At 37.9% G+C, this 25495-nt stretch overlaps 1 protein-coding gene across 1 annotated transcript in view; it reads right to left on the bottom strand.

The window, feature by feature from the left end:
• Nucleotides 1-25495, bottom strand: part of CRACD (capping protein inhibiting regulator of actin dynamics) — a 262434-nt gene that overhangs the window by 60405 nt on the left and 176534 nt on the right. Inside the window, exon 3 of the mRNA XM_031941783.1 lies at nt 1437-1608. The gene's annotated coding sequence lies outside the window, so the exon portion shown is untranslated. The remainder of the gene's footprint in view (nt 1-1436; nt 1609-25495) is intronic.

Here is a 25495-nt window from a genome sequence, read left to right as displayed (position 1 = left end):
TGGGTATGGGACACCTTATATCACCAGATTTGGTTGAAATATTGGTTAGCTTTACTGATGTGTTTTTCCCTCTCTTTTTTATTCTTTGTCATAAGGAATGACTTTTTGGGGAGAGAGAGAGAAATTTGGGAATAAAAGTGACAACAAAATATATTAATGATTTTTTAAAATTAAAAAATATTTAAATAACATTTTCCCCCTGAGGCAATGGGGTTATGTGACTTGCCCAGGGTCACACAGCTAGGAAGTGTTAAATGTCTGAGTTCACATTTGAACTCGGGTCCTTCTGAATTCAAGGCCAGTGCTCTAACCACCGCACCACCCAGCTGCCCCTTAAATAACATTTTCTCACAGATGGTCACCTCTTCTAGAATATGACATCAGGTCCTTTAGGCCAGGGCTTCTTAAACTTTTTGTACTCATGATCCCTTTTCACCTGAGAAATTTTTATGTGCCCTCAGGTATGCAGGTATAAAAAATAGCTATATATATTAAACATTTACTGATGACCCCATATTCAGTTATATGACCCCATGTAGGGTTGCGCCTGATGGTTTAAGAAGCCTTGCTCAACTCATCCTTACACAAAATATAGAAAATCTCATTCATTCCACAAAATATCTCGTTAACACATGTGGCAAATAGTTACTGAGCACCCACTATGTTCAAAGCACTGTTCAAGGACCCTACACATACAAAGCTATATAAGATCTCTTCTAGCTGCTCCCAGAATGTATGAGCTGTCAGTGTTAAAGTCTAACAAATCCTAAATCTCTCCAGGATTCTTGGGTGAGAAAATAATTCCTGACACTTGGGTTTCTGAAGCTGTGATAGGCAGATTCACCGCACACACAATTCTAGGTAGAGTTAGCTAAATAAATACATAAACAAAGAAACAATTGCAAACCTTGAGGTCAAGGTTGAAGGTTTCAGAGAAGATGTACAACAGTGCTTTCAGAAAGCCTTAGGGCACAAATTTGGTCCTGAACAAATTCAATGAGATTTATAAAAAGTGTTTCTTGGACGAGAAGTCCATTTCCTGGGTGGTGGCTGTACAGCTGGACTCCTTATTTTCACCTCCCTCCCTACTGGCTAAATGATGAGAAGAACACAAGGAGCCCTTTCTTCAGTGGCCTCTGCAGAGTCAAAACCAATAGGATCCTTCTTTCAGAGGAGGAGGAGGAGAGGGAAAGTGAGGATTCCCCACGCTGTCAGACCTTGGGCTTGGGCTTCCTTCTCCAATCCGCCTATGTGCCCTTCTCCCCTTGATTCCCCCAAAGGTGACTTCCCCTATATCACACACAGGGAAATTTGATCCAGAAGACGGGGCCAGAGCCACCTGTCGTGATCTAAAGCCGGCCATACTTTTCCTTAGTGTCACATATGGAATCACCTCTCTCGTGTCAGCACAAAAAGGAGTCGGTCAGTCTCATTACCTTAAAGAATCATCAAGGGTCTCCTCGTCTGAAGAGAAGGCACCATTGCAGGCATTCTGGAAGGAGCAATTCTGCTTTATCTTGGAGACCTCCCGGGACAGGAGAGTTTCTTTCTTTTTCCTTCTGCCGAACAACTTCTTGAAGGGCTGGAATTTGCCTGTCTTCTTCTTGTCTGTGGATTACAAGACAAATACACAATGCAGTTTAACAGCACAGCACCTCTGGGCCCAAGAGCAAATGATAGCAGAGCTCTTGCTGGCAAGGGAAGCACAAGGGCAAAGGGCAGCCATCAGCCTTGAGGAGCCGGCGGGCCAGGGAGTAAGCCCTGTGCCCGGAATATAAATCTCCAGGCGGCCACCGCCTTAGCAGTGGTGACAAAGCAAAGTCAAGAACACCAAGAACTCTCGTCTGCCAGGTTGCCCAGGTCTGGGCCCAGGTTTCAAGCTGGCTGAACATTTGAGGGAAAAGAGAAAAGGTGTAATCCCTGTATGCTCAGTGGGCAGCCCATTCACACATTCCATGCCAAGGAGTGGCAGGGCTTTCATGAGCAAAGCAGGTGGCAGAGTGTCCAGTTTGGGCAAAAGAGGCTGAAAAAGGATGCGTGAGCCAAACTGGGGCAGTGGGTAGGGGGGAAGCAGGAAAGATTATCCTGTTCTTAAATCTTCTTGCCTAACCTTTGTCAGAAACAGGTATTTTTTCTTTTTTTTAATTAAAGCTTTTTTTTACTTTCAAAACATATACATGGATAATTTTTCAATACTGACCCTTGTAAAACCTTGTGTTCCAATTTTCTCCTTCCCTACCTCCTTCCCAGATGCTAAGTAATCCAATATATGTTAAAAAATAGATGTTAAATCCAATGTATGTATATATATATATATATATATATATATATATATATACACATACAATTATCATGCTGCACAGAAAAAGGGAAAAGGAGAAAACAAAAAGCAAGCAAACAAAAACAAAAAGGTGAAAACCCTATGTTGTGAACCACACTCAGTACCCATTGTCCTCTCTCTGGGTGTGGATGGCTCTCTCCATCACAAGATCATTGGAATTGGCCTGAATTATTTCATTGTTGACAAGAGTCACGTCCCAGGTAGTTTTCCTTAAGCTTGTTACATTTCCTTAACATTTTCTGTCACCACACCTTAACAGTTCATTTCTCCTGCCTCCATTTAAAATTTGCCCTGAAAACTCCCTAAGGATTTTTTTCTTAACTTCTGAAACTGGCTGGGTTGGGAGATCTCCTTGCATTTCCTTTAGACTACAAGCTCTTAATCTGTAAATTTGTTTTTGTTTTTAAGAGGAAATTGTCATTTCAGTCTAGTTGGTTTTCTTTGTAACACCAAATACTTTATTTGATGCATCTAAAATCATTTTTCCAAGAAATATCCGTGGACTTCCCCAGATTGCCAGACTTCATGAGGTACACAAAAAAAGTTAAGAACAGCTGCTTTAAGCAGGGGGTGGTACTGTCAACAAGAAATGTTTGCAAACTCTTTGTAAAATCTTCCCCATATAAGTCACCCATCTTTTACATTGGAAAAAAGGTTTTTTTTTGTTTTTTTTTTTACACAGGAATAGTCATGTATTCTGGCTTTTCCACTTTGTACAGGTGGGTAAAGCAAGGGCCCCTGCTTATCAGGAAGTCCCACTTCTGGAACAAAGTGGGAAAAGTCAGAAGAAAGAAGTAAAAAAGACATTTAATCAGTGAGGGGAGTGACGATGGGAAAACCTGAGCAGTTGGCTTTCAGATGAGGCACATAGTCTCCTTAGGCCAGGGCTAGAGGCTTAGAACTGGGTGGAAAATGAAGGTCACTGACTTTACAAGCACACTCAGATGGTTTCCCCCTGACCCCTTTCAGCTCTTACATCCATTACAAACATTAGGAGGTGACAGACAGTTCTAGTGGGAAGTGACATTCAACTTATCCTTTATCATACTGGACAGAATAGAAAGCACATTCGATTTGGAGTCTGGCCGTGCTTTCAAATTGTTCTGCCCATTAATTGTGTGACTTTGAACAAAGCAATCAACATGCATTTATTAAGCACCTACTATGCTCAGTCACTGTATTAGGCGTTGGGATATAACAATAAAAATCACATTAATAGTAGTGGCTAATATTTCTATAGTAACTTAAAATTATTTATTTTTATTATTAATTTTTGCAGGGCAATTGGAGTTAAGTTGCCCAGGGTCACACAGCTAGTAACTGTTAAATGTCTGAACCTTAGATTTGAACTCAGTTCCTCTTGATTCCAGGACTGATGCTCTATTTATTGCACCATTTAGCTACCACTCTATAGTATTTCACTTTACATATATTATTTTATCTTCATTAATCCTAGCAGTTAGGTACCATTATTATTTCCACTTTACAGTTGAGGAAGCTGACTTGCCCAGTCACATAGTTAGTAGATGTCTGAGGTTAAGTTGGATGGAAGTCTTCATGACTCCAAGTCCAGAACTCTATCCACTGCACGGCTTACCATCCCTCAGGAAACTCTCATTCTATAAGGGGAAAGGACCATGGGCACATATATCAAATAAAAACCACGCACAGTGTGAAAATAAATCAATTTCTTTGAGGCAGGTATTAGCAGCTAGAATGAGAATGGAGTAGGAATCTTGAAAAGAACTTGAGCTGAATTCTGAAGGATGATGGGGATTTTAAGAGATCAGGTGAAGGCAGCTAGGTGGCACAGTGTCCTGGAGTCAGGAGAACCTAAGTGCAAACACACACACACACACACACACACACACGCACACACACACATACATACACACATATATGTATACACACAGAGAGAGAATTATATGTGTATGTATATAGATAGAATATATATGGAGAATATATGTATATATGTAGAGAGAATATATATTTATATAGAGAGAATATATATAGAAAAACATATTTTTAGAGAATATATATATAGACAGAGAAAATATATATAGAGTATAGTTATATATATATATATATATACAGAAAACATATATAGAGAGTATACATTTATATATACATATATACAGAGAGAATATATATATTTGTGTGTATATATATATACAGAGACAGAATATATATATATGTAATATATGTGTATACAGAGAGAATATATATAGAATATATCTATAAAGAATATAAAAATATAGAGAATATATATAAAAACACAGGGAGAATATCTCTCTCTATATATATATAAAGAACATATATGATATAATAAATATATTATATTTACATATATATTTACTATATATTACATATATGTAAAATATATGTAATATAATAAAGAATATATATACTGGGAGAATATATAAATATATGGAGAAATACATATTTGTATACATATGAGAGAATATATATACACACAGAGAATGTGTGTGTGTGTGTGTAGAGAGAGAGAGAGAGAGAGAGAGACAGACAGACAGAGACAGAGAGAGGAGAGACAGAGAGACAGAGAGAGGAGAGAGAGACAGAGAGACAGAGAGAGGAAAGAGAGACAGAAATAGAGACAGGTGAAGTGAAAGGTCATTCTAGCCTTGGGGAACACCTTAAATAATGTATATTCAAGAAAACCAAATTTTCTGGAACACAGGTGGGGAATAATAAGAAATCAGTCTAGGAAGATAGTCTAGAACCAGATTGTGTAGGACTTCTGATGCCCAGGAATTTGCATTTGATTCTGGAATTATTAGGGAGCCTCTGGAACTTTTTGATCAGAGTTGGATTATGGTCATTCTTGTGCTTTTAGAATTATAATTTTGACAACTGTGTGAGAGAAGGATCTGGAGAGGATAGGACTTGAAGCAGGAGTGCCCAATGAGTAGACTATTATTACAAAAGATGATGGGGGCTTGAAGAAGGGGAGTATCCAAGGGAAGGGTACAGTGGAGATAGAATCCAGATCCCCATGATGTCTAACATCCTTTTTACTCTAAACCCTGTGAAGGGTGTGGCTCTTTGGGGTTTTACTATTCTAAGTGGTAGGGCTGCTTTAAGGTTTTATGTGCTGCTGGTCTCGGGCACTTTGAACAAGCCAATAGGATTATACATTATATGGATAATAACTGGAAAGAAGGAACACCTTATTCCTGATACATGTCAAAGTCCAAATGTCAGGTACAGGAATGCTTGTGCATTGCAAGGAAGTGCTGTCTCAGCAAGGCCTCTGAGATGATCGGGAAGTTAAAATGCTATCCAGCCATGCTTGGGTTACACAACGTGCACCCAGGAACAGCTCCACCCTCGCCCAAACCCGTGGAGTTGTCCCAGCGAACAGCAGGATCGCCAATGGGGCTTTCTTCAGGTCGCTTTTGGGGACATTCATTTTTAAATTTTAAAAATCCCCCATCCTTCCCTAGGCTATACACTGACTGAAATATCTCCCAGAGCCTCAATTAAAATGAATTGCTCTATATTTTGCTATTATCTGATTAAGGATGGTTTGTGATACTGGGTAAATTTTAAATCATTAACTAGGATTAAACTTGGAATGATGATCCTAATATTACTGAAGCACATTCTATTTCTAGACAAAAGAATTATGAAATTAAATGATTTTAAAAAGATTACATGAGACTTTTTATCCTGCTTTCTTAATTGCAGGAATCTGTTTTTTTAGAGGAAGGGGAACAAGGCAAAGCATACAAACAAGGCTCTATATCACAAAAGGCAGACCACCTACAATTTTCCACAATAGTAAAGTGAACATTTGAATGGCATTATGAAAAACCTGGAATTTTTTTAATGCAAAATCTAAAGCTGTGTTTACATACAATTACTAATTCATTATTTTTTTGTGGTGAATGGTGTGCTTTTTTTCTCCTTTGTGTCACTAGCAAGTCTTCACTTAATCAGAGAATCATTATTTTTCTGAGCAATTGAGGTTAAGTGACTTGCCCAGGGTCATGCAGCTAAGAAGTGTTAAGTGTCTGAGATCTGATTTGAGAACTCAGATCCTCCTGACTTCAGGGCTGGTGCTCTATCCACTGCACCGCCTAGCTGCCCCTTAATTAGAGAATCTTAAAGTTGAAAGGAATCTTGGAAGATAACCCAATCTGCCTTGTAGCTGAATAAGAATCCCCTCTCAAACATACTGGATAAGAGCCCTTTCAGCCTCTGCTTGGAGAAAGAACGTCTGGAGGCAGCTTTTCTATTTCCAGACAGCTTTGATTTTGTGGATGTTTTTCCTTCCAACAAATCTCAATCTGCCTTTCTGCAGTTTCCACCCACTGCTCCGAGGTCCTTCAGCTGATGCTCCTGTGACGTGATCTTGAGACCCTCTTATCTATTTCCTTCCTGAAACGTGGAAGTGAACAGAATAATCCACACGCAGACTTAGCAGGACTTATCAGGCATCGTGTCTCTATCCCAGAATACCCAGTGATGGCTCTTTTTGTAGAAGAGGAAACTGAAATTTAGAGAGGTTAAGAGATTGTCCCATAGTCACCCAGCTGGAAAATACAATGAGCAATATCAACTATTAAGACGGCTGAAATGCTAAAAACTGTCTCAGGCTGGGTATTTATTTGGAAAGAACGAGGCAATTCTAGGAATGGGATAAAAACAAAAAAATTGGGAAACTGTGACATCTCAGAAGATCAGGGACAGGCAGTCCGATCGGAATTGGGGGGCTTGCTCTCCTTAATCACACTTCAATTCCCATTTATCCAAACTTTGCTCTGGCAAATGGAGAGGTTAGAAAAGCGACATTAAGGAGTAATTTGAGTGTCCTAATGCCTAAACTCCATCTATAAGATGCTCCAGAGAGCATCTTATCTGAACTCTGCATGTACCCCAGGCCTAGCACAGTGTTCTTTACCCAGAATGGCAAGAGTTTATTTAAGGTTTCTTGGATTGCCTTGGGTCAGTAAAACCTACAGCAGGAAGCAGTAACAGAAGCTCTGGATCCTCACACTATGGCCTAGAGCTTCTTCCAGAATTGAATGAATGGTCTCTTCCAAAATCCCTTCATTTTCTGTAAATTATAAACTGTGGCCAATGACCACATATGGACAAATAAAAATCATTGCTTTTGCATCTGATGATGATTGATAACTTGGCCAGCCAGGGTCATGATGGAAAGGAGGAGAAAAACACTTCTTTCTTTCCATTTTTCATAACTATATCTTGCCTTATAACAAAATTACTATCTAACTTCTTCCCCTCCCCAGGTAATCAAAACTGAATCTCCTAGAAGTCTATGTTGTATGAGGGAAAATGTTCCCTAGTTCTGTGATATTTCATATCCCCAATTTTACTTTCATAGAGCAAGAAACTAATGGGTCATGGTGACTGCCACCAAAATCATATTTAATCAAGTATACCCATTTGACCCTGCCTGAGACGATAATCGACGCATGATTACCTTATTGCCCACTGAGTCAAAAGTGACTAAGGTTATAATCAAGAATAACAAGTCTTTTCACATCTCTCTCTACCAGCCCTTCTTTGCAAAGGAACTTTTATATTCTCTCCTCCAGGCTGGACTGGCAGGAATAGCCATCAGTCACATTTGAACCTTTCTAAACCTCTTAAGAAAGCACTAATTTCTCATATGAAAATAATAGGGTACAGCTTCTAGGAGAAATATAGCAATAATTTTAAAGAATCCTGACCTTAGAAAATTTCTGTTCTAACAATCTGTCAAAGATTCTAAAGTTTTCTGGCTTTAGAATCAGTGATCCTGAGGTCTCCCCTCCCCAACCTTTGAGACTATTATTGTGGCAATCTTATCTGTCAATGATTATAAAAGTCTTCTGGCCTAGGAATATAATAATATTTCTTCCCTTGGACTTTAGGGAAGATATATTAGAGACCCTGAGGTCCTCTGACCTTAGAGTGCTATTGTTCTAAAAATCTCTCTGTCAAGGACTCTAAAGTCTTCTGGCCTTAGGATAGTCCTATGAACATTGCTGACTGTCAGATACATAATCTGCTGGTCAGAGTCCTGAGACCCCTCCTCAGTTCTACCTCTGGGCCATGAAATGAGCAGATCAGTGACATGAAGAACTGGATAAATGTCTCTCCTTGCTCCTGGTTCTTCACTAAATCCTTTTGGAACTTAGCCTGCTTCAATTGGCACTACGATTACAGTAAACTTTGCCCCTTGATTTGGAAATGGGTTCAAGTCTGCAAATTCTTTTGAGACACTTGTGACACCTGTCTGCAACCCCCAACCTTTTGAGACTCCCTTCCAACCTCAACAAAAGACATCCTACACATATTTTTCACCTTTATGGACAGCAGAATTATTCTTTAATTAATGAATGGAATAAATTCATTTTCATCAGTCCTTTGACTGATTGGTGTGATGTGCAAAATTATTCTCCTTCCTAAACATCTCTTGGTTCTTTTATTTTTTAACCTTGGGTCCACATTTAAAAATCATTTCAGGGAATTAGTTTTATCTTAGTGCTTGCTTTCACCTTTCAATGTTAGACCTTATGTCTCTATAATGATATATGGCCCAATTTCATTCACCTATTATTTCACTGCTAATAATAAAAACAAATATTTCTAAAAACTTACAAATCATCTAAAAAAGTCAAACTAGTTTAAAACTGCTTTTACACGTAACTGGGGAAATATAAAATACTAAATAAAAAAGAACTTTAAAAAAAGTAAAACTAAACTGGTCCATTTCCCTGACATTTTCCTCCATCTCATTTTATTCATAAAAAATTACTGAATAGCTTACTCGATTGCAAAATACTGTATTAGGTTCAGAGAAGGAATATAAAGATAAATAAGGAAGTGCTCTCAAAAAATTCATGATCTATTAGGAATGACTGAATAGATAAACATTAAGTGTTCACTATACGTCAAGCATTGTTCTAAACTGGAGATAGATAAAAACCAGTTTCTGATCTCAAGGAGCTTATTTTCTAATTGGGGGAGACAAGATATACAAGGGTGTGGTGATCACAAGGGGGTGGTCTTTAGGATGCTGAGAACCATGGGAAGGGTTGGGTTGGTTTGATAATCCCTTTCCAGTTGACAGAATTGATTTGATTAGTTTCTATTATAAGAGGCAGAGGTGGATATGAGTGTGGGAAATGAGTACCTAAATCACATTGATAACCAGGAGACTGCAGGTGTGGAAAGTAAAGTATGACTAGGACCTTAAGCCATATAGCCATGTGAGTTTGCTCTCGTGCATTCCCCAATCAGGACAGCTCAAGTCCCACGGAAAGACATTCAACTAGCTATTATTCAAAATAGTATGCCAAATACAAAGATGAAGTGTTGGTAAAATTCAGAAAAGGGAGAGATGAATCAGGAAAGCCTGGGTAAAGGGGAAACATTCAATCTGGACCTCTAAGGATAGAGAGAATTTTGACAGGTATGGTTGGTGAGAAAAGGCAATGCAGAAAATGATATAAATGATATATACAAGGGTATTGAGGCAAGAGAGCATTGGATATGGTTGCAAAATGCAAAATAGTTGTGTAGTTTAACTGGTCTATTGGGTTAGTAAGAATAATGTGAGATAAGGCTGATAGAATGAAGACAGATTGTAGATGACCTTGAATGTCAGAGTAAGGAATCTGGACCCTATTTGGTAGGCAATGAGGATCCATTTAAACAAGTGAGAGATGTGATCAGAATTGTGTATTAATTCCACTTGCTCTTTTTTCATTCACTTCTCAACTCTTGGCAATTTGGATCTAAAATTCTATTCATGGATTCAAAGTTAACACTCATTTCTTCATTGTCAAATGTAATGGGTTCATATCCATCCTTAGCTTTCTTGACCTCTCAATTCAAGTCAGCAAGCATTTATTAAATACTTATTCTGTGCCAGGCACTGTATCAAGTGCTATAGATGTAAAGGAAGACAAAAAGAGTCCCTACCTTCAATATGTTCACAGTTAGATGGGAAAGACAACTTCCAAATGGTTATCCATAAATAGTATATATGCAGAACAAAATGGAGATAATCCCTGGGCAAAGGTGCTAGAAATATGATGGGTCATGAAAAGCTTCTTCCAGCTGGGAATTTCAGCTGGGAATTGACAAAATTCAAGGAAGTTCGAAGGCAGAGATGAAAAAGTTGATCATCAAGGACAATACAGACACCCAGTGATGAAAGATGGGGGCATTGTCATTGGATCATAGATCCATGTGGAAGAGAGTAAAGTATAAGAAGAGAGGCCAGGAACAGCTTTGAAAGCCAAATAGAGGATTTGACATTTGAACACAGAGGTTATAGGGAACCACTGGCATTAATTGAATGCATGCATTTGCACATGTGTGCATGAGCAACATATTCAGTTCTAAGCATTCCCTTTGTCAGCTGAGGGAAGGATGGCCTGGAGTGGGAAGAGCTTTGAGGCAGAAAGACCAATGAGAAGACTCCTCTAAGTCCAGCTGTGAGATGATCAAGGTCTCCACCAGGATGGAAGCAGTGTCAGAGGAAAGAAAAAGATAGTATATCTAAGAGATGTTGCAAAGATGAAAACTGACAGATTTTAGCAGCAGACTGAACATGGGGAGTGGGGATGAGAGAGTGAGAAGCAGAGGATGTCCTAAACAGTAATAGGGAAGTCAAGAAGAGGGAAGGATTGGAGGGGTTTTTTTGAGCTCAGTTTTGGACATATTGAGTCTACAGGACATCCACTTTGAGATGTCTGAAAGGCAGTAGGAAGTTTGAACTGGATAAACAGATCTGAGACTTACCTGGATAGAGATGATAATTTCATACATGGCAGCTAATGAGTTCACAAAGCAAAATAATATAGAGGGAACAGAGAAGACCTAGAACAGAGGCTTGAGAGATGCTTATAGTTAGGGGGTGCAACCTGCATGAAAATATAATAATGGAGATGAAGGAGAAGCAATCAGTTAAGTAAAGAATCAGGAGAGAATTATACAAAAACCTAGAGAAAAGAATATCAAAGAGAAGTAGGTTATTGACAAGGCCATCTGTCGCAGAGAAGCTAAGAGGGATAAAGAGAGAGACACAGCATTAGATTCAACAATGAAGAGATATTTTGTGGTTTATTGGAGAGAGCAGTCTCACTTGAATTATGAGGTTAGAAGTCAGACTGCAGGGAGTCAAAAAGAGTTAGGGAAGAAAGTAGGGACATCTAAGGCAGATGACTTTCTCAAGGAGTTCAGTCATGAAATGGAGAAGAGATACAGGACAATAGCTAGACTGAATCAAATAAGGTTTATCTGAGAATGGGTATGGATGAAAATGCGGTTGAGGATGAAACATGGGGACGTTTGTAGATAGCAGAGAAGTAGTCAGACAGGGAGAGATTGAAGATTAGGGAAACAGTCGAGGTAATAGAAGGAGCAAGCTTCTAGAGAAGATGGGATGGAATGAGATCATTTGTCCATGCAGAGGTGAAGGCAAGGAGAAGGACCACCTCTTCTTGTGAGAGATGGTGAATGAGAAGATATTGGAAAAAACCATTTAGATGATGAGAGAGTTATCAGGAAATGGTCTCTTTTTTCAGTGAAATATGAGGCAAGGTTCTCAGCTGAAAAGTTGGGAGGAAGAGGAACTAAGAACGATTTAAGGAAAGATGAAAAAATTTGGAAAAGAAACTATGCTGAATATATAGTGATTCAACTAGGGAAGTATAAAAGGACAGTCTTGCTTGCTTGCCCAGTTGTGTAATATAAATTGGTAGTGGCCCCTCTCAGCACTATTTCATGGTTTATAGTCTCCAGCAGTCGACAGTGTGGATCACCATCTCTCCCTTTATAGTCTCCTTTCTTTAGATTTTCATGACTTGGTTTTCTTTCTCTCTTCATTTCACACTATTCATGTCTTCTTTCATTATGTCCTCCTCCTCTACTGTCTCTTAGGAAGAGTCAGCCTTTTTCCTTGCCAAGGCAAACTCCTCTACATTTATCCTCAATGCCATCCTTTCCAATCTTATCCACCAACATCGCCCCAACTAGCATCCCACGCTTTTAATCTTCAGTCACATATGTAGTCTCCTTCCCTGCTGCCTACAAACACTCCTGTATCTTCCTTATCTTTAAAATAACCCTTCACTATTTCCTACCATCTCTGCTAGCTAGGTGTCACACTATACCTTTATTCCCCTTCTTAGTTAAATACAAATGTAGAAAGCATCTGCAATCAGTGCTTCCACTTCCTCTCACTCAATTCTAAACTTTCTGCAATGATTCTTTACCTCATCTTTTGACTGAAACTGCTCTTTCTACAGTTATTTAATCGCCAAATCTAATGGCTTTTTCTTAATCCTCATTTTTCTTGACTTCTCTGCAACCTTTAAGACTGTTGCTCACTCTCCTTGGAAAGTCTCTGTTTAGGTTTTTGTGCCTTTTCTCTCCTGGTTCTCCTCTTATCTGATCACTCCTCATCTTCTTTTGAGATCCATGTTCAGCCAAATAATTGGCAACATTATTGGTTTCCATGAATTCATTATATATGTTAACTTATTTGATCTGGGAATCGTCTATGTGGAGATGATAATAATGACTCTCAATATCATTGTTATACTTATTATAATTATCCAGTTCTATTCTCTCTCAAGACCTCCCATCCTATAGCACCAACTGTCTTCTGAACATCTCAAACTGGTCATTTTGGAGGTATCTCAAAATCTATAACAGACTGGTTCTCTTTTCCTCCAAACCTTCACTCTTCCAAACTTCCATATTTCTATTGAGAACACCACTATGTTTCCAATTACTCAGATTTGCAACCTCAGTATTACCCCTGATCCCTCACTCTTACCCCATATATCCATTTGGTTACCAAATACTATCTTTCTCCCTTCATGCCATCTCTCTAAAAAAACACTCCCTTCTTTTCACTCCCATAGCTACATTCATTACTTCTTACCTGGATTATTTTTTTTCCTGAGGCAATTGAGATTAAGTGACTTGCTCAGGGCCACTCAGCTAGGAAGTCTTAAGTGCCTGAGGCTGGATTTAAACTCAAATCGTCCTGACTTCAGGGCCAGTGCTCTCTCCACTGCACCACCTACCTGCCTCTTTACCTGGACTATTATAATAGTGTCCTCATTGGTCTCCCCACTTTGAGTCTCTCTCCATTCCAATCTAGCCTCCATTTAATTGCCCCCGAGATCTTCCTAAATCACAGGTTCCTTCCCAATAAATACATGCCCTTTGAAAGCGAGGTGTTTCCTTTGCTCTTTTTATCCTTAGCATCTAACATCATGCTTAATATATGGTAGTGTTTAATAGATGATTACTGTCTGTTTGATCAGGAAGATATATTTGGCAGGGATAAGCAAATTTCAGGAGGAAGAACTGAAGACGAAAAGCTCATTTAGGATGCAACTACAGCAGTTCAGAGGAAGAAATAGGTGTCTGATTTGTGGCAGTAGAAATGGAAATGCAGAAGAGGAAGAATGTAAGAGTTTCCAGATGGGGAGACAGAGAGAAGAAAAGGAGAGAGATTGAACTGGGTCACTCGGGGCTATGCAGTGGCCAAGACACCTATAATACATATGAATTAGGCTCCTACTACTGTGTGGTAGACATCGATAAGACGGCGTTTCTTGTACTCTGCTCGTCTCCTCTTTTGCCTTTTCTCCTGCTTCTCTTATTTTTCCAGTTCTTCCTGGCTCTCTGACAGATAGATTTCCTCCCAGTTTCACAACAGTTCATTTGAGAAACCAAACAATATTTTGAAATAGTAACAAAGCCAGTTATGATATTTGGTACAAAGCTAAAGTGTTTGTTTGGCCACATCTTTCCAACGTGTGAGAAGGTGTGTGGGTGGTAGCTCTCCACCCTCGAGTGGAGTTTTCGTGCACCAAGTCATTTTCTACATGCGGATATGGAGGAAGTGGGAAATAAGGTGGGCAGGCATTGAAAGAGCATCTTCGACTTGGTCTGGATTCAACACAGACCCAGAGGGGACTCATTCTTAACTACTCCCACCCAAGCCGCCTCTTCCTTGTAACGAGAGCTCCCTTTGTAAGCTCTAGGATGCTATGTACTCTTGGGAGGAAAATATTGTCTAGCCCTAGGAGGTAGGTAATGAAAGTATTATCCCTTTTTACAGATAAAATAAATGAAAGGTTTAACAAGTTTAACGGGCTTGCTGAAAGCCACAGGCCCAATAACTGCCAAAGCCAGGCTCCAACCCAAATCTTCTGAGTACAATATTCTTTTCCTTACATCATTCTGCTTCTCTGGAATCTAATTATATCTGCAAATATAGGGATTCCTTCCAATGCTGGGACTCACCTCCTGTGCAGCGAACTGTGGGGTAAAAAGTTACTGATTACTTATGTAATCATGTCCTCTCTCAATCTTCCCCCTCCTGTCTTTCTGTCTCTGTCTCTCTCTCATCTCTCCATCTTGCACAGGCTGAAAGTGGAGTATCCACTCATGAGTCCAATCTCCCTGGTGATACTGAAGCTTTCCCAGTCTGGGTCAGTTTTTCCTTCCCTGGACAATGTGGTGGTTGCCCACTCTTAAGGACTCGCTTTAGCTCTTTTGTGACTCCGAATCCATGAGCTCAAAAGATCTACCAGTTTCAGTCTTCCCAGGAGCAGGAATTACTGGAGTGCACTACTTTGCTTAGTCCTGGACACTCGTTTTCCAAGCATCTGTAACAGCCAGTGTTCATATCTCTAATCCCCACTGGCATTGCCCAGTCTGTGGAAGGGCAGCTATCACTGCTGCTATTAAGGGTAACTTTATGGATTGCTGATGATGATCAGTTAAGTTACATTTCCCAGACATCAATGTTCATATGTATATAAGAAGCTCAGAACTCAAGCAGTCTGTGCCTTTTTATAGGAAATTGAATTACTCAAACCTCAGACTCAATTTAAAATATGAAGTATTTCCTTTGCATCTGAACACCTTTCTCTTTACCTCCCAAAGTCTACCTTTTTGCCCTTTGCCACCTTCCGTGTTGCTGAAATATAGATGATGTATCTCTCCATGCAATCCATTTGTAACCTCCATAAAATCATTCGTTTTCTCTTCAAAATAAACCACTTCACTTCTGAAGTTTCAGTTTTCTTAATTGTATTCTCAACCCTGCTTTGTAGATAGTCTTAGAGCCTCTTTATATTTTCCTTCATTATTTGGAATGATGCAAGAAGAAAGTGCAAATGAGAAACTGTTCATAACAAATATGACTCTTCCTGAGGAGAGGAAATTTGTTAACTGTTACCATAACTGACTTTATCATATAAAGGTTAAATAGCTGAAGAGTTGGAAATAATATAGACTCCAGAGAAAACTGAAGTCATTATTTCTAATACACTGGCTCACTAAAAGTCAACTAAACAAACATTTAATTATAAAACTCAGAATGAAAATGAGATTTTCAAATCATTTAATTAAAATCCTTTTCCCCTTGCCTCCTGGGATGTGTATTTTGGACTCTACTCAGTAAATGTTTGACTTTAGGTCAAATTCTCATTTTTACAATTTACTGTAATGGAAGAATTCTGAGAGAAAGCTATAGGACAAGAATCTAATTTTGAATGAGTATCTGCCATTTGTGGTGAGGTCAAATGGTTCAGCATCAAAATCCCACTGATGGTGATTTTCCTTGTTCCTAACAAGAACAGGACAGTACCACGGACAGTTTCATTAAGCTCATGGAAGGACGGAGCTGACCACATTCAGGATAAGCCCCTCATTTCATATGTGTGGAAACTGAAGCTCAGAAGAGCTGAAACTTAAACTGAACTCCAATCTTAGACTGCAGTTTCTTGTAATATTATCTTCCACATATTACCTAGATGAGAGCTTATGGAATGGAGAGCTCATCTAAAAGCAGAATATTAAGAATGAGGATCCCTTACAGTTCATGTGGTCATGGAAGACTAGGGCTTGGAAGACCACTTTGATATCTCCTCTATATATCTACCTTTGAGCTGGAACATATTTAATCTGTATGCAACCAAGAAGAGTCTGAATGGAGATTCTGTAATCTCTATCCATTCTGGTATTCAAATACTATCAGGAAATGCTTCTTTATGTCTAATTTCATTCCCTTCTTATTAAAATTTGAAAGTACTTTTATTTATTCTGATCTGGAGAAGAATTGCTATGTCATTTTTTTCATGATAATCAGTCCTTGAAGATCAGAGGAGCTCCTTTGGGTATTTCTTTTATAGGCTAAAAACCTCCAACAATAATTCTGGGATCTTAGAAAGGAGCTGCAGGCTAGCTCTGGCACTTGATGCATTCAGACAAAGATAAAAGATCTATTTATTCACAGATGTTTTCAAATGATTTCTGTATCCCAGTGTTCTAGGAGATTTGGTCTAAAACTTTCCATTATCCATACCCATACACAAAATATCCATTACTCAGATTTAATCCAGAAAGAGCTTTACTTATTGACAAATTCTTCCATCATTCTATTACTGCCACTATTGATGGCAGCTCTCATTCCTCTGCTTCTCAGCTTAGCCCCCCAATCCTGAAATAATGTATTGCTATCATCTCTGGGGTCACACAGTTTATTGGCAGGGCCTTAGGGATTTCTTTCTGGGAATCTGAACCTATATGAGTCTAACTAGTTTTTCCATTTGTCTCATCTCTGATTCTCTCATTTTGTGAACTGGCAATCAATCACCGGTCCATCTAAAAGAACCATTTAGTATTTAGGGCAAGACAAATTCAATTTTTATCATGGTCTTTCACAAGAAGGCCTTCCTTGCCATGCCATGCCATGCCATGTCTTGCATATTGTACTGTACCCTATCTAGTTGTATATTATCCCATTCTCAAAGTTTTGGCTCTGCTTTAGGTACATACTGAAAGTTTTCATCCTAATGATTTTGAGTGCAATGGTAGTGGGAACGGTTCATATTTATATGATGATTTATGGTTTACAAAGCATTTTCTTCACAACCACCCTATGAAGAAAGTCATATAAACTTGTGTACACATGTGTATGATATTGTTTTTGGCTGGCATCTGTGATTTCATGTGTAGGGAATTTCCATTGTGAAAACCCCCTCTACTTAGGCAGCTTGGTACCTTTTTTGTAACTTAGAGTTCTCTAATTACATAGAGTAACTTGCCTACGATCACATAACAAGTAAGCTGAATCAGTCTTTAACTCAAGATTTCTTGACTCCAAGATGAGTCTTCTGTACCCAACAGCATATTACCTCTCAAATATTATTGTCTTTATTTTATAGTATATAAGGAAGTTGAGGCTTAAGTTACAGAAATAATTTGTCTAAGATAAGTGTCAGAGTGAAATTTTAAACTGAGACCCTATTCTAGGCCTGAAATTCACATTTAATACCTCCTCCACTACAATATTCTGCTGAGTAGTGCCAACTGGTTCTTAGACATAAGTGTAGTTCACCAACCATATCATATAGTCATATAACTCAGTTGTACCCAATAGCATCTTTGCTGGCTTATGGTGCCCACTCAAACAATGTTTGCTGATTGATTCCCTAATTTGCCTCAAACCACATTTAGTCATCCCAGACTGGCCATATTGCTGGAGAGATTTAGTTACAGCACCAATGTGATCCATTGCATATCTGACAGCTGCCATGGCTAAATGAAGCTGGAAATGGATTTTACATAAAAGCAAGCTCTTTCCAGGCAATTAAATTAGCATTATGACACCACCATCCTCAGAACTGAAGTTCCAGTGACCTCAGCTGTAATCTCAGCTTCGGCTTTGAACCCTTTCCTTCTCATCTCCTGTAATTCTATCTCTCAGGGTTTAACCAAATCGCCCACTTCTTAATTAAGCAAAGGAGAAAACCTTATTCAATTTGATCTTTGGAACTGTTGAGCTCTTTTGCAGATGTTCTACTTTTGGTAAAGCCTTTGGCCGTGGGCTTTTTACTTCAGCAATTGTGTTAAGGAAAATACAGTCTTCAAACAACTGGATTCACTTTTTCTAAATTGCAACACAGTGCTTTGAGAGCACAAATTCTTAACTTTTGTTTAAAAACTTGAATACTATCATAACTGTATTTCAACATAATTGTTTTCCTTTGTAATTCTATGTATTTTGTTTTATGCATTTAAAAACATTATCTGAGAAGGGGTCCGTAGTCTTCCCCAGAGTGCCAAAGAATTCCAAGACATAAAAGTGATTAATAACCTCTGCTTAGGAATTTCAAAGTGTTGTCAGAAGAATTTTTTTCCTTTCCTTATTGATCTAAGATGTTAAGTTTTTAGGTCAGTCACACATAAGTTAAGGAATTAAGTCCTTGGATTTCCAGAGGTTCTGACACCTCTGATCACGTAGAACATCTCAGGAATATTTTTGAAGTTCTTTTTTCTTTTTCATGAGTTTTTCAAGGATATCTCTTCCTTTCAAACCAACAGCAAATTATTTATTTAAGCAACAGAATATGGGAGCGGGGAAGGGAGGGAAAGAATGAGCAATGATATAATATGATATGGGAGGTAGGAAGAATGAACAATGGAAGTTCATTGCCTTGACCCTCAGTCTAAAGAGTTATGAGAATGGCTGAGCAGAAATTTGAGATCCTCGCCATCTGTTCAGAGAAAAGGCTCAGGCACAGACCCTGAGGATGGTCCAGTTGGGCCAGGTGATGGCTGCTGAACCTTGTGTCTGAAGCACAGAAAATGGAGATCAACAGGTCCAGGACCTGAAGGAGAGGAGCAAGTCGGGCACAGTGAACATGGACAGTCATCAAATAATGGAGTATTAAATCAAGAGGAAGTCACCCTACAGACTGGGCATATATTCTCCCCTTACTGGCTTCCTTGCACAGCACTGTAAGCTAGAGGAAAATACAAATACTAAAACCTCAGTGTTTTGTAGGCACAGGTACTTAGCATGGGAAAGGTAAAGCATAGTAAAGAGCCTTGCTATTTCATTTCATTGTTAAAAACTCCCTTTCTAAATTGGAACACTAATGCATTGTTGGTGTAGTTGTGAACTCTCTCCATTATTGGAAACTCCCTCTCTAAATTGGAACACTAATGCAATGTTGTTTTAGTTGTGAACTGGCTCAACCATTCTGGAGAATTTGGAACCATGTCAAAAGGGCTATAAAACTGCATACAATAATAGCTCTACTAGGTGTGTATCCCAAAGAGAATATAAAAAGGGAAAAGTACTCTCATATTCAAAAATGTTTATAGTAGATCTCTTTGTAGTGGCAAAGAGTTGGAAACTGAGGGGATGCTCATCAGTTGGAGAATGACTGAACCCTCTGTTGCACATGAGTGTAATGGAGTACTATTATTCTAGAAGAAATGATGAGCAGGTGGATTTCAGAAAGATTTACATGAACTGACACTGAATGAAGTGAGCAGAATCAGGAGAACATAGTACACAGTAACAATAGCACTGTGCAATGATCAGCTCTTTTGAGCAGTGCAATGATCTGAGACAATTCCAAGGGACTCATAATGGAAGATGCTATCCACATCCAAAGAAAGAACTATGGAGTCTGAATACAGATTGAAGCATACTATTTTCACTTGTCTTTTTTTTTTTTAACTCTCTCATGGTTTTCCCCTTTTGTTCCGATTCTATCTTCACAACATAACTAATGTGGAAATATGTTTAATGTGATTGTATATGTACAACTTAAAAAAAACTTTCCCTCTAATTTAGCATATACATTTTGATTTTAAAGAGCATTTTCTGATAGTTTGGATGAAGGGAACTCCAAAAAATGAACCAAGCTGCACTCTTCTTTGAAATATCTCTTGGCCAGACAATTCCAGATTCATGATGGAAAATGGTAACCACATCCAGAGAAAGAATTGACTTAGTTTGAATGCAGATTGAAGCATACTGTTTTCATTTTATTTTTAATTTTTTTTTTCTTTTTGGTCTGTTTCTTCTTTCACAGCATGACTAATATGGAAATGTGTTTTACATGATGGCACATATAAAACCTCACATCAACTAGCTTACCGTTTTAGGGAGGAGAAAGGGAAAAAAACGGGGGAGAAAATTTGGAACTCAAAACATTTCTAAAATGTATGTTAATGGGTCTCTTCAACAATGAGATGATTCAGACAAGCTCCAATGATCTTGTGATGAAGAAAGCTATCTACACTCAGAGGGAAGACTGTGGAAACTGAGTGTGGTTTACAACATAGCATTTTCATTTTTTGTTGTTATAGCTTGCATTTTATTTTCTTTCTCATTTTTTCCTGTTTGATTTGATTTTTCTTGAGCATCAAGATAATTGTTTAAATATGTACGCATATATTGGATTTAACATATATTTTTTACCATGTTTAACATATATTGGATTGGGGGAAGGGGAGAGAAAATTAGAACACAAGGTTTTGCAAGGGTTAATGTTGAAAAATTATCCATGCATGAATACAGAAAGGCTTGGAGAGACTTACATGAACTGATGCTGAATGAAATGAGCAGAACTAGGAGATCATTATACACGGCAACAACAATACTACATGATGATCAATTCTGATGGACGTGGCTCTCTTCAACAATGAGAGGATCCAAATCAGTTCCAATTGATCTGTATTGAACAGAACCAGCTAACCCAGAGAAAGAACACTGGGAAATGAGTATGGACAGCAACATAACATTTCCACTCTTTCTGTTAGTGTTTGCTTGCATTTTTGTTTTTTCTTCTCAGGTTATTTTTATCTTCTTTCTAAATCCTTAAATGTCTGAATTGTGATTTGAACTCAGGTCCTCCTGACTTCAGGGCTGGTCCTCTATCCACTGCACCACCTAGCTGTCCCCATGCATATGTTTTCTTAAAAGAAAGATTTAATAAAAAATAAATTAACAAACTAAAATGTATGTTAAAAACTGTCTCTACATGTAACTGGCAAAATATTATTTAAAAATAAATAAATAAAGAATTCTTGGTCTCTCCCAAAGGAAACAAACAATACTCTTAAATCTGTTACACAGACTTATATCGGAGTGATAAGCTATGGATTTTCTGATGGGAACCTACAGTTCAAGCCTCCTGAAAGACTGATTCAACTTCTTTGAGTGGTTCTACTTAGTGGCAGACTCTTCTCTGTCATATAGGATTTACTGCATTGCGTTATGTATCCTGGTAGGGCATTTTTAGCATGCTGTTAGCATGAAGGATGCCATACAAAATTCTCTCAGATCTTCCCAGTAGGAATCTCTGAGTTTTTCTCTCTCACTCTTCTCCCCAACACTAATTGGGAGTCTCAAACATATTGGGAAAGCAGGAAAAAGAAGTTAAACTCTAATGCAGAACTGGGAGCTAAGTTTGCCTTTGAGATTTTCCAAAGACAACAAACATCCTCAGCCCGCAATTCTTGATTGTCAAATCATGCACTGGGGGAAAAATGGCTAACTCCCTGTCACTCATAACACTTGGAGGAAAAGGCTGTCAGAGGAAAATGCCTTTGGCTGTAAAATGAAACATCATGGCTTCATCTGAAAATTTATCTGACAGGAGTGGTTCAAAAATACCCAAATTCTCAGCCTTTAGACATCAAAATAAGTGGAGTTAAAAAGAGGGTAAAAGTCTGGTACTGAGATCAGCACCAGCATCCCTTTCCCTTTGCATTTCCTCAGTCTATCTTTGTGTACAGTTCGGAACTTCCCAATTGACCACAAGAGCAAGGGGCCCCTGACTTTTTTAATTCCTGTATTCCTTGGGGGTCAATAAATCTTCTTACGTACGTTATTCAATATAACAAGAAATAAAGTTTATAGTCTACTATTCATAAGCACATAAAAAAGCTTATGTGAAAGAAAAAACTCCTTTTCAACAGAAAAGGAAATAAATTCTAGAGTTTAAACATGTCTATGGACATAAGAAATAAACTATTTTCAATAGGATAATAGTTTTTTTTATTGAAATATTCCCCTTACACTTTGAAAAATTTCTCTTAACCCAGAGATATCCTTGGTTGCACAGCCCTGAACCAGGAGTTCCTCCCACTCTAGAAGAAATCAATCCCTCCTTTCCATAAAATCTTAAACATCTTTAGGTTCCTGTGAGGCTAAACTCAATGCCATGTCCTTTTTCCTAATCTACCTAGTTGTAAATGCTCCTCCATCCTAACCATTTTGTGTCTATTTTAACCATATAAATATCATTCCTTCCCTATAACAGAATTCAAGCTCCATAAAGGCAAGGTATATTATTTTGTCTTTGTATCCTCAACATTCTATATAGTGTTTATCACTTATCTTGCAGCTTATTAATAAGTACTTCCAATTTAATCAAATCAGTATATAATCAGGAAGGCAGAATGGATCATTGATTTAACTTAGTATAGAATTTCTTATGCTCTTATAATAATCTCTGTAAGATGATTTGGGTTAATTATAGCTACAATTATATTATATTATAAATTTATACTATTAATTACAATTTATATTATAAAGCAGTTTCTATTTGAAGAAGGGTTAGATAGCTCGTCATCATTATTTTTCCCCAAGGGAATTATAGTGGAGATCATCATTATTCTCCACTGTAAACAAGCAGAAGTAAATCATTTCATGTAGTATCGTAAGATTAAAAGAGCATAGATCTAGATATGGACAGAGGCTTAAAGGTCATCTAGTCCAACATCCTCATCTTATAGGTAAGGAAACTGAGGTCAAAGGAGGTTGAGTGACAACCTTTGGTGAAGAAGTTACCCTTGACAAAGTCAACTCCTTTATTTGGCTCCTTCATACCATCTTCTTCCCATCTCCTCTTGGAGTTCATCTCTCTGAACCTTTTCCCTCCCTTCAATCTTTAATCTCTCTACTAGCTTATTTCCTGTGACCTACAAACACATCCATGTCAGCCCCTATCTTTTTTTTTTTTAATAGCCTTTTATTTACAGGATGTATGCATGGGAACTTTACAGCATTAACAATTGCCAAACCTCTTGTTCCAATTTTTCACCTCTTACCCCCCATCCCCTCCCCCAAATGGCAGGATGACCAGTAGATGTTAAGTACATTAAAATATAAATTAGATACACAATAAGTATACATGACCAAAACATTATTTTGCTGTACAAAAAGAATCAGACTCTGAAATATTGTACAATTAGCTTGTGAAGGAAATCAAAAATGCAGGTGGGCATAAATATAGGGATTGGGAATTCAATGTAATGGTTTTTAGTCATCTCCCAGAGTTCTTTCTCTGGGCGTAGCTGGTTCAGTTCATTACTGCTCCATTGGAAATGATTTGGTTGATCACGTTGTCAGCCCCTATCTTAAGAACATACTCTCACACCCAAACAACCTTCCTACCTGGCCCATACTGATTTCACTTTTCTTCAAACTACTATCCTATATTTTTTTCTTCCTTTTACTAACTTCTAGGAAGAGTCATTTATATCTTCATTGTCTCTATTTCTCTGCCACTCATGTCTTAGTATCTTAACCCCATCAATGAAGAAACTGTTCTTTCCAAGGTTACCATTTATATCTTTTAAATTTAATTTGTATATATTTATATATTATATACATATATGTTTGCATTATCTATATACCATATATATATGTATATATATATATATATATATACATACACACATACATAAATCTACACACATATGTTTGTACCAAGCAGTCAGGTGGCACAGTAGATAAAGCACTGGATCTGAACTTAGTACATCTTGTTCGAATCTGAACTTTAGCCCCTATCTGTATGACCCTAGGCAAGTTACTTAACCCCATTTTGTCTCAGTTCCTTATGTGTAAAACGAGATGGAGAAGGAAATGGTAAACCACCCAGTATATTTGTCAAGAAAACCCCAAATGGAGTCACAAAGAGTTGGTTTTGACTGAAACTACTAAACAACAAAACTATTTGTATACCACATGTATTATATATGCAAATTAAACAAATTTAATTACAAATTTTAAATCTATATTTATTTTTTAAATAAATATTTGTATTTTATACCCCCAAACCTATAACCCAAACATGAAGATTATAAATGAAACCATGAGTCCTTGCTGTTTTCTTTCAAGTATCCATCAATTGCTCTCCCTCAAGTTTCCTTCAGAACCTCCTTCTACTTTCTTCTGTGAATCTTTTGTTTCATTAATCCTCTTTACTTTTTTTTTTAAATCACTATCACTCCTCTGTCCCCATTCACTTACTATCTCTCTTCTCCTCCAATTAAAAGCTTTCCTTTATTACAATCATAACCATTGATTATGTCAGAAAATGTATATATCATTCCATAACTATAATCTGTTACTTCTTTACCAAGAGATTGGAAGCATGCTTTATCATCAGTCTTTTGAAGTCATGATTGGTTATTGCATTAATTATAGTTCTTAGGCCTTTCCTAGTTGTTGTTTTTTACAACTAGAGTTCATATATAAACTGTTCTCCTAGTTTTTCACACCAAGGCTAAATATAGTGACCTATTTCTAGTCCTAATTGGTCTTAATTTCTTCGTAGTATTTATTGCTACTGACCATTCTTAGGAAGATACATTCTCCATCCTTTTGGGATACTGCTCTCCTAGCTCTTTTCAGCCTGTTTAAGCACACCACACTCTTCTTTACTAGATTTCTATTTATTTTTTTCCTTCCCCATCCCAAGGTCTTCCCCATCTCCCCCACTGCTTCTCTCCCTACATAATATTCTCTCCATGATTTTATAGATATTGATCTATGGGTTTAATTACCACGTTTATGCAGTTGACTCTCAAGTAAAGCAGACTTAACTTCTCTCTGAAATGCCAATTCAATACCACCTACTATGCGTGGGACACTTTTACTGGGACACTGCAAACTCATGTCCAAGATGCAATTCAACAACCCCTTATAAGCTGATCATCTTCCATCTTGCCTATCTGTCTTGAGAGCAGCTCCATCCTTTAAGTAACTGGAAATCACAATCTCAATGTCATCTCTCATTTCCCTCTTACCTGCTAATAACTAATCAGTTGCTTAATTTGGTTTATTCTAATTCTAACATATGTCTTTCTCTTTATTTTTATGGCCAACTCTGGTTTAGACCCTCATTGTGTCTTGCCTGGATGACTATAATAGAGTCCTCATTGGTCTCCCTGCTCTTAATTCATTTTCCTTATAATTGTCCCACCAATTTATGCTTCCTAAAGCATAAATCCCCTACTCAGGAACATTCATTAACTCCCTTTTTCTTT

This window comes from Sarcophilus harrisii, chromosome 6 (assembly GCF_902635505.1).
Source record: "Sarcophilus harrisii chromosome 6, mSarHar1.11, whole genome shotgun sequence".
NCBI classification, from domain to species: domain Eukaryota; kingdom Metazoa; phylum Chordata; class Mammalia; order Dasyuromorphia; family Dasyuridae; genus Sarcophilus; species Sarcophilus harrisii.
The sequence above is the reverse complement of the archived record's forward strand: the minus strand, read 5'-3'. Positions and strand labels throughout refer to the sequence as shown.